This window comes from Triticum urartu, chromosome 2 (genome assembly GCF_003073215.2).
Source record: "Triticum urartu cultivar G1812 chromosome 2, Tu2.1, whole genome shotgun sequence".
Taxonomy (NCBI): Eukaryota; Viridiplantae; Streptophyta; class Magnoliopsida; order Poales; family Poaceae; genus Triticum; species Triticum urartu.
In genome coordinates, this window is record NC_053023.1 from 90,817,750 (window position 1) to 90,828,699 (window position 10,950).

Genomic DNA, 10,950 nt, shown 5'->3' on the forward strand with positions numbered 1-10,950 from the left:
CTCTTGGAACATATTATATGCTCCGTGGCATTCAAAACGTTTTTGAAGTCCTGGTTCTAAGCCATAAATCATGGCGCACTAAACTATCAAGTAGTCATCATACCGAGCTTGCCAAACGTTTATAACATCTGCATCTGCTCCTGCAATAGGTCCGTCACCTAGAGGTGCATCAACGACATAATTCTTCTGTGCAGTAATGAGGATAATCCTCAGATCACGGACCCAATCCGCATCGTTGCTACTATCATCTTTCAACTTAGTTTTCTCTAGGAACATATCAAAAACATAGAGAAGCTACAACGCGAGATATTGATCTACAACATAGATATGGAAAAACTATCAGGACTAAGTTCATGATAAATTAAAGTTCAATTAATCATATTACTTAAGAACTCCCACTTAGATAGACATCCCTCTAGTCATCTAAATGATCACGTGATCCATATCAACTAAACCATGTCCGATCATCACGTGAGATGGAGTAGTTTTCAATGGTGAACATCTCTATGTTGATCATATCTACTATATGATTCCCGTTCAACCTTTCTTTCTCAGTGTTCCAAGGCCATATCTGCATATTCTAGGCTCGTCAAGTTTAACCCGAGTATTCTGCACGTGCAAAACTGGCTTGCACATGTTGTATGTGAGCGTAGAGCTTATCACACCCGATCATCACGTGGTGTCTCGGCACGACGAACTGTAGCAACGGTGCATACTTAGGGAGAACACTTATACCTTGAAATTTAGTGAGGGATCATCTTATAAAACTCCGCCGTACTAAGCAAAATACGATGCATAAAAGATAAACATCACATGCAATCAAAATATGTGACATGATATGGCCATCATCATCATGTGCCTTTGATCTCCATCTCCAGAGCACCGTCATGATCTCCATCGGCATCGGCTTGATACCTTGATCTCCATCGTAGTGTCGTTGTCGTCTCGCCAACTATTGCTTCTATGACTATTGCTACCGCATAGTGATAAAGTAAAGCAATTACATGGCGATTGTATTTCATACAATAAAGCGACAACCATAAGGCTCCTACCAGTTGCCGATAACTTCTACAAAACATGATCATCTCATACAACAATTTATATCTCATCACGTCTTGACCATATGACATCACAACATACCCTCCAAAAACAAGTTAGACGTCCTCTACTTTGTTGTTGCAAGTTTTACGTGGTGCTACGGGCTTCTAGCAAGAACCATTCTTACCTACGCATCAAAAACAGAATGATTTTTCGTCAAGTGTGCTATTTTATCCTTCAACAAGGACCGACCGTAGTCAAATTCGATTCAACTAAAGTTGGAGAAACAGACACCCGCCAGCCAGCTGTGTGCAAAAGCACGTCGGTAGAACCGGTCTCATGAACGTGGTCATGTAATGTTGGTCCGGGCCGCTTCATCCAACAATACCGCCAAATCAAAATAAGACGTTGGTGGTAGGCAGTATGACTATTATCGCCCACAACTCTTTGTGTTCTACTCGTGCATATCATCTACGCATAGACCTGGCTCGGATGCCACTGTTGGGGAACGTAGTACTTCAAAAAAAATCCTATGATCACGCAAGATCTAACTAGGAGATGCATAGCAACGATAGGGGAGAGTGTGTCCACGTACCCTCATAGACCGAAAGCGGAAGCGTTATGTAACGCGGTTGATGTAGTCGAACGTCTTCACGATCCAACCGATCCAAGTACCGAACGTACGGCACCTCCGAGTTCAGCACACGTTCAACATGATGACATCCCTCGAGCTCTTGATCCAGTAGAGGGTCGAGGGAGAGTTCCGTCAGCACGACGTTGTGGCGACGGTGTTGGTGATGTGATCCGCGCAGGGCTTGGCCTAAGCACTATGACAATATGACCGAGGTGGTAAACTATGGAGGGGGGCACCGCACACGGCTAAGAGAAATCTTGGTGTGCCTTTGGGGTGCCCCCGCCCCCGTATATAAAGGGGGGAGGAGGAGGTGGCCGGACCAAGGGGGGCGCGCCAAGGGGGGAGTCCTACTTGGACTCCTAGTCCAAGTAGGATTCGGCCCCCCTCCTTCCAACTAACAGAAAGGGGAAACGGGGGAGAGGAGAAGGAAAGGGGGGCGCCCCCAACCCTAGTCCAATTCGGTTTGGGCTTGGGGGGGCGCCCCACCTCTTGTGGCAGCCTCCCTCTCTCCACTATGGCCCAATAGGCCCATTAACTTTCCCGGGGGGTTCCGGTAGCCTCCCGGTACTCCGAAAAATCTCCGAACCTTATCAGAACCATTCCGGTGTCCGTATATAACCTTCCAATATATCAATCTTTACTCTCGACCATTTCGAGACTCATCGTCATGTCCGTATCTCATTCGAGACTCTGAACAAACTTAGGTCACCAAAACACATAACTCATAATACAAATCGTCATCGAACGTTAAGCGTGCGGACCCTACGGGTTCGAGAACTATGTAGACATGACCGAGACACATCTCCGGTTAATAACCAATAGCGGAAGCTGGATGCTCATATTGGCTCCTACACATTCTACGAAGATCTTTATCGGCCAAACCGTATAACAACATACGTTATTCCCTTTGTCATCGGTATGTTACTTGCCCGAGATTCTATCGCCGGTATAATCCCGCAACTAAATCATTAGTCAAGTCTCTTTACTTGTTCTGTAATTGGATCGTTCATCAACTAACTCATTAGTCACCATTCCTTGCAAGGCCTATAGTGATGTGCATTACCGAGAGGGCCCAGAGATACCTCTCCGATACTCGTAGTGACAAATCTAATCTTGATCTATGCCAACCCAACAAACACCTTCAGAGACACCTGTAGAGCATCTTTATAATCACCCAGTTATGTTGTGACGTTTGATAGCAGACAAGGTGTTCCTCCGGTATTCGGGAGTTGCATAATCTCATAGTCAGAGGAATATGTATAAGTCATGAAGAAAGCAATAGCAATAAAACTTAACAATCATTATGCTAAGCTAACGGATGGGTCTTGTCCATCAACATCATTCTCTAATGATGTGATCCTGTTCATCAAATGACAACACATGTCTATGGTCAGGAAACTTAACCATCTTTGATTAACGAGCTAGTCAAGTAGATGCATACTAGGGACACTCTTGTTTTGTCTATGTATTCACACATGTACTAAGTTTCCGGTTAATACAATTCTAGCATGAATAATAAACATTTATCATGATATAAGGAAATATAAATAACAACTTTATTATTGCCTCTTGGTCATATTTCCTTCAAGAGCTCATCGGAGACACATGTGATAAGCAATCCGAACAATTCAAAAAAGGACAAAATTGTTGATCGTTTCCTCGGTGTTAATGCCTTCCGTGAAGAGGGTCACACTCTGGAGCTGTGTATTGGGTGTTTAAGTCTCTCACCACACTTTCTGACATGTATGAGGTCACAATGAAGTTTTGGTTGGATTGCTAGACAACGAAGACCCCCGAGCAGTCTAATCTTGACCCGTTTGACCGCGAGTTATAGGGCATTGACCGGCAATGGACGGTGTTCCAGCAATGGACTTTTCTACCTGGTTGTGCTAGGTTAGCCCATAAGAACATGAAAAACAAAGTTTGATCCCAAGTCATCACAAGATATCCTCCGGGCTACATGTGGTGGCAGTTTCCCGCCCTAAGTGCAGGCGGTTCTGCCGCCTGTGAAGGGGGCACACTCCGGAGCTGTGTATTAGGTGTTTAACCCCCCCCCCCCGCCCCACCACCACCACACTTTAAGATATGTATGAGGACACAATACAAGTTTTCTTGTTACCCTCCGAAGATCCCGGAGTGGCCTAACCCTGGCCCGTTTCGCCGGGAAATATTTGGTTTTGACCGACGACGAACGGCGTTATACGAATGGACTTTTCTACTTGGCTGTGATAGGTTAGCCCATAGGGACACAAAAAATAAAGTTTGATCCAAAGTTATCACAAGATTCCCTTTGGGTTACCCGTGGCGGCAGTTTCCTACTCGATCTAAGTACATGCATTAGTGCCGTCTATGAAGCGGGTCACACTATAGACATGTATTACGACACTTTTAGACATGTATTACGACACAACACAAGTTTTGGTGGGATTGCTACCCTCCAAAGACCCCGGATGGGCCTAACCCTGTCTCGTTTGACCAAGAGATCTAGGGCTTCGACCGGCGATGAACAACGTTTCACCAACAGACTTTTCTACATGGTTGCTAGCCCATAGGAATGTCAAAAACAAGTTAGAGCCCAAGTTATCAAAAGATTCCTTCCGGGTTACCCATGGTGGTAGTTCCCCCTCTAAGTGTCGAACCTCTGTGAGTTGCAACTCATGTGTAAAAACATTATTTTTCTAATCCTTGAAACTTGCTGATGCAAATAGATATAAAATTTGTCTCATTTTGCCAAGGAATGGAAAATATACTAGAAAGTCAAAACAAGAATTTGTTTTCTGCAAATTTGAAGCAAACATGATTTTAGTTTGTTCAAATTTGAAAGCATAGTATACCAATAGAATCGTTTCAAGGTTCTGATCAAAAAATACAAAATTTGTCAATATCCATGCAAGTATGAATTACTTGTGATTTTGATAAAGTATAAGGACCTATTTGCAAAAGCACATGATGTTGTATTTTTAACATATTCAGAAACATAAACAAAGTGGATATTATTAATCAATGAAAAATTTAGTCCCAGTTTGATATATATTTGTATATGGTTAAGTTTAGATAAGTCAGATTTGAATTAAAAGATTAAAAAAAGAAATGATTTAAAATTTTAAAATAAAATAGGATAAAAACTATGCCGGCGGCTGCCGTCAGGGCCGTCAGCATACATATGACAACGTCAGCCGTCCGTCGGCTACATGCCGATATGCCGACGTCCATAGATATGTCGACGGTCTCCCTCTGCGTAGTGAATATATGTCGATGACCAGTTCTTCGCCGACGGTGAAGAGGCGAAAAAGGCGGCGATTTAGTGATCAAATACAGAATGAACGACACAAAATCACACCCATAAACGCAATATAGACTAAGATATTTAACATAGATAGCTCACGCAAATTATGGAGAACAATTATGTTGGAATTCAACTAATGACGCAGAGGTTGTATAGTATTATGAGGAGATGATTCAAACATTAGGTCAGATGAAGATGGGGTGGGCGAAACCTGTTGTACTCCACTCTTGCTTGCTTCCTTCTCGAATAGAGGACGCTTCTACAAGGTCAACATCAGGCCACAATTGCAGGTGAAGTAGGGTCAAATCTCGCTAGAGATAAACACAATGACTATGCACTTTGCAAGGTCCTCCGCGAGCAGCTGATGGGCTAGTCCCCACGAGGCCTATGGGCGGAACGACGCCCCGCGATGTGGAGCAGGGGCAGTCTGGCAGGGGAGAGAGCCGGGACAGCGAGGAGAACGATGAGGATGGCGTTGAGGAGGGACGATGCGCGAGAGATGGGTATTGATGTGAGATGAGTTGGCTTCGGGCAATTATTTCAGGATAGGGAGTGATTATGAAGCCATGGGCGTGAAAATTGATTACTCTAAAAATTTGGCACAACAATTTCAAAGCATATCTTGGCAGTGAGATCGAATAGAATCGATGGCACGCGGTGCCTGTGAAGAATGCTCTTTATCACACATGTGAAGGGAAGCGTTTCACTTAACAGAGTGTGGGTCCAGCTTGTTTGTTTGGAGAAAATAATAAAATAGCTGAAATTAGTATGTAGCTCTAACAGCAGCAACATCATAAAGTTCTAATGACAATGAGGCTCCAGGAAATCATCTAACAAAGGTATAGCAGCGTATAATCATGTAGCGTGCCATATCTCATTATGCACAAAGATAGCTTTAACATATTCTTTGGAGTCAACACGGTTCACTCACAGATGCAAGCTGTTGTATGTCAGCCTGCGTATGTTATCCTACTATAGCTAGCTTGCAAATGAAATTAGGGTTGTATTTGTAGTATTAGTAATTAACAGAACAGGGATATCTCAACTTCTACTGTACGTAGTTTATTACAAGTAGGCGGTTTTCTTTTTTGCGGCACAAGTAGGAGGGATATATAATGATGAAAACAATTGCAGTTGCACCACCCGTTGGTCAGGTACGAGCACATGACAACTCCGAACATTTTCGACGTTAAATTTAGTTACACGACGATGACAACCTTAGTTAGCAAGCATGACAACATCGTGCTTCAGTTTATTTTTTACAGAAACTTACCATGTGTCGTTGAAATTAAAATTGCTATCAAAAATCGTCAGAGCCCGACTGCCATGCACCTGGTCATGTGGACTTATCATTTGGGTCGTAATATACCAGTCGGGTTGATTTGCTTAGCTTACTGACGCTGCCACCGCGTCATGCATATCTACGTAGTTTATTATAAGTAGGATACATTTTTTTGCCGCACAAGTAGGAGGGATAGATAATGATGAAAAAAATTGCAGTTGCATCACTCGTTTGTCAGGTACGAGCACATGACAACTGCAAACATTTTCGATGTTAAATTTAGTTACGCGAGGATGATAACTTTAGTTGGCAAGTATGATAACTTCATATTTCAGTTTATTTTTGCCAGAAACTTACCATGTGTCGTTAAAATTGGAATTGCCATAGAAAAACGTCAGCGCCGGAGTAACACGCACCTGATCATGTGGACTTATCATTTGGGTCGTAATATTCAGCCGGGTTGATTTGCTTAGCTGCCAGACGCATATATGCAATGGATCATGGCCACGTAGTCGCTACCAAGCTTACTGCCGCTGCCACCGCGTCACGCGTATCATCAACTTTGCAGTGTGGCCACCACGTTGCCGGCCGGCCGGCAGCTGGTTGACTCACAAACGTGCGCTCCAAACGCCACCATGCATGCGATTTCTCCTGTACGTGACTATAAATACAGATGCGAAACAACAGGTTTTCTTCATTCTATCTTCCCTCGATCGAGCAAGAGTAGCTGACACGAGCAGAGGAAGATGGCCAAGCTTGCCCTTCTCGCCGTGCTCGCCGTACTCGGTTCCGTGGCTTGCCAAGGATCCGACTACGGCTACACCTATCCCAAGCCCGACCCCACTCCCAACATACCCTCGCCCCCACCACCGGCGACTCCTCCGTCGAGCCCTTTCCCATCTCCACCGGCTACTCCTCCGCCCAGCCCTAGCCCTGGCTCTACGCCGGGCTATCCCACCCCCACTCCCACCGTGCTGGCCACGCCCCCACCGGTTTCTCCTCCGACGAGTCCTACCCCACCTCCTACTCTCTCCCCGAGCCCTTCTCCTACCCCTGTCTATCCCAGCCCCACTCCCACCACACCCGTGCCCCCACCGGCTTCTACCTCTACCCAGCCTCCACCTGTCACTGGGCTCAAGGTCGGCTACTACAATGACAAGTGCCCTGACGCGGAGAAGATCGTGCTGGACGCCGTGCGCAACGCCACCGCCGGCGTGAAGGCCGGGCTCATCCGTCTCTTCTTCCACGACTGCTTTGTCCAGGTACACATACATTCAGACGCAAGTGAAGTTTGAGAGATTGATATACGCCTATAGTTGTGCACTGCACGATTGAGAAGCTAACTATGGTATCGTTGCTTTCAGGGTTGTGATGCCTCTGTCCTCCTGAACAAGGTCGCTGGCAAGCCTGAACCGGAGATGCTCGGTATCCCAAACTTGAGCCTGCGTGGCTTCGAAGTGATAGAGGCGGCCAAGAAGAAGATCGAGGAAAAATGTCCTGGTGTCGTCTCCTGCGCCGACATCGTCGCCTTCGCAGGCCGTGACGCCAGCAAGTTACTCAGCGGCTACAAAATAAACTTCAGCATGCCGGCCGGCCGCTATGACGGATTGGTGTCCCTCAAAGATGAGACCCTCCCGAACCTTCCCCCACCTTTCGCCAACCTGACTATCCTCACACAAATGTTCGCCAAGAAGGGACTCAGCCAAACCGACATGGTTGCACCTTTCCGGCGCGCACAGCATCGGCCGCTCGCACTGCTCCTCCTTCCGTGACCGTCTCCAGCCGCCGGCCAAGGACAACTCCACCACATCGATGGACGCCACCTACGCTGGGAAGCTGACTCAGGACTGCCCCGCCGGTAGTGATCCAACGGTGCCGCAGGACTACAAGACCCCCGACGTGCTGGACAGCCAGTACTACAGGAACGTGATGGATCGCAAAGTGCTCTTCACCTCCGACGCAACGCTCATGACGTCACCAAAGACCAAGGAATTGGTGGAAAAGTACACTTGGTGGTTGATCGGAGATTTCTTGTGGTACAGACATTTCGAGGATGCCATGGTGAAAATGGGCAATATCGAGGTGAAGAACAGCACCAACGGCCAGATCAGGAAGAAATGCGGGTTCGTGAACGAGCCCTACACCGGTTGATGATCTCTCAAGGGTGGAGACTATATATTCAGTCGTGGTTTTTGCGTGTGCCTTCTGATCTTCCATTCTAGTTTATTTTCCACTAAGATTTTCGCTTGTCGGTTCATTTTATTCATTTGTGTTGTAATCTTTGTTGTGCCACTTAGCCAAGTACGTACCAGCAATGCTTTTCACTGGGATTGATGAATTAATTTTTTCTGATAATCATTATTTATCAATGGCAATATATATCTTCTCTGCTGTAACATCCTTAGGTATGCATTATCCCTTCATGCAAAGGCATGATGCTCAGCCTAGAGTGTGTATGGTCAACCGATCCTGACTGGATGCAAACACTCCTTTTCTTTTGAGGGAGGGTAACAACAATTCTACTAAGTGCTCTATCAAAATCAGTTCGTATGAAGGACCCCTACTTCTTACTCCTAAGCCAGCACCTGTCTGGTTCCTCCCTTTTCAGTTTTTTACATCTGGCATATTTTTGGTTTTATGTGTGAAACATCTTGTCTTCTTCTTGTATCGGTGTCTAATACTGTTTGGTTTATCATGCATGTCTCTTTTTTTTCCTCTCTGCCATGCACTCCATTAGAAATCCACATCTTTTGTTAGAAAACTTCGTTCTTATTATTTTATCATTTGTGCACTTTGGCCCATCCAAAATTGAACAAGAAGCTTATGACTCCGTGAATCTGAAGATTGTCAGACTAGAAATAATAAGAAGAAAAATGTCAACCACAAACAGAGATTCTATAAGCAGTTCAAATTTTTCAAAAGACACAACGTGCTAGACTAGCAGACTTGAGCACTTTTCCTGTGTTGTGCGAGAGGAATCGAAGAAGGAGGGGTATTTTGTGGAACATATAGTGATTTGAAAATGCAAGCATCTTTGTAAAGTTTTGCTAGGTCATACATGAAACAAGGGCACATGATATTATCAGACAAAAAATGCATTACTTGTGGACAAAGTTTCTCTCCATTCGTTGATTCTCATGAAAATATTTACCAATGACAAGCTGCGTGATATCTCACAATTAATGTTGGCCTGGCCAACTAGTTGCTGCAAAATAAAATAATAAACTACCAATAGCGAATAGTGACTTATGTTCCATTCTTACCTTTCTTGATTTATTAGAACAGTTCTACCAATTCTAAGTGGTTCAGTTTTTTTTTAGATCCCATTGGTCCAGAAAAGTGTAACTTACTTTTATGAAAATGCAACCTGCAACAGGGTAAACAAAAAAGCAAGTTCTTTTTTTCCGAAAAGAGGATTACCCTCGGCCTCTGCATCAAAATAATGCATGCAACCATTTTTATTAATTTATTCATGAAAGGCTGACAAAATAAATACAAAGATCAAATCAAAGCCACCTTCGAGGCAAACAAAGTTGCTACACCTACATGCATGAAGATATGCCCTGACTTCATGAATAGACAGTGGCGACAAAAGCAGCCCGCCTGACAAGTTAAGAGTACCAACCGGTCTAGGCGTCCCTCAACGTGCACCGTATGTGCACGCTCTATGGTCCGCCGCCGCCATCTTCCGCATTCACATCTTCAGAGGGATCGTTGCATAGATCTTGCCAGGCTCGTCTGTCATGCATAGACAACTCTAGCAAAGCCTGAGCCCACACACCACGCGCCTCCGTGCGCGAGCCACGTGCTGGCCGCCTCTGCTAGCGCCCTCTCGCCGCGGCGACTACCACCTCCTCGACCGAGCGCCCCGCAGTAGCTATGGCATGGCGAGATGGGACGAACGGGACCCCGCCGCCGCCAATGCCACTCGGGGTTCGCCCAGCGGCGGTAAGAGAGATAGAGAGGGGTCTGCATATGTATGTTCTGGCGGCAGCTAGGTTACATCTGGGTCTCCCACAGGGGAAACAAGAAATCAAGTTACACGCATGAAAGTACACTTCTCCAAATCAATTATAATTTAAAAGGTAACACTTGGTGAGAGAAAGAGGGCTAAAGCGATATTCCAAACCCTAGCTGCCTGTTGCTGTTTCTTGTCCCACCTACCAGGAAGGACCGGTTCAGGGGCCATTTGCTTGGGAAGTCTTGGTGGGCTTCTGCAGTCGGAGAGGTCCAGTGAAGGTCTTCATCAGGCGTTGCTCGATTGTGTCGTTGGTCAAGCTGGTGGAGGACAGATGAATCCATCGCGACGGGCTTCTACTGCAGCCCGTCCTAGCTAGGATCGGGATCAACAAATGGCTATAGATGGCGGCATGTTCTGTCTCAAAACCAGATTTGGCATACATCGCTGTGGGTAATTTATCTCAGGTTTTCTTTCAGGGATCTTCATGTTTGGTTTGGGGCCGCGCGATGGCGATGGCACTTTCCCAGTTTTAGAATTATTGTTTTGTTGCCCTTTCCCCTCTTTCGTTGGTGTGCTTACCACTGGCGTAGGACGTTTGGCTAGCCGGTCAACCAGGATCCGGCCGGTTTGGATATTCGGAGGATCCATTTGGATTCATCTAGCTTTCATGGTCTTCTGAGTTTCTATGGGCCCTAATTGGCGTTCTTTCTCCGGGCAGCGATCTGCCCGTCAGCGTCATCTGGTCGGCA

The 10,950-nt window shown here is 45.7% G+C and overlaps 1 pseudogene; it reads left to right on the forward strand.

The window, feature by feature from the left end:
* The first annotated feature begins 6,938 nt into the window (after positions 1-6,938).
* Positions 6,939-8,632, forward strand: LOC125541157 (annotated as a pseudogene).
* Positions 8,633-10,950: the final 2,318 nt, after the last annotated feature.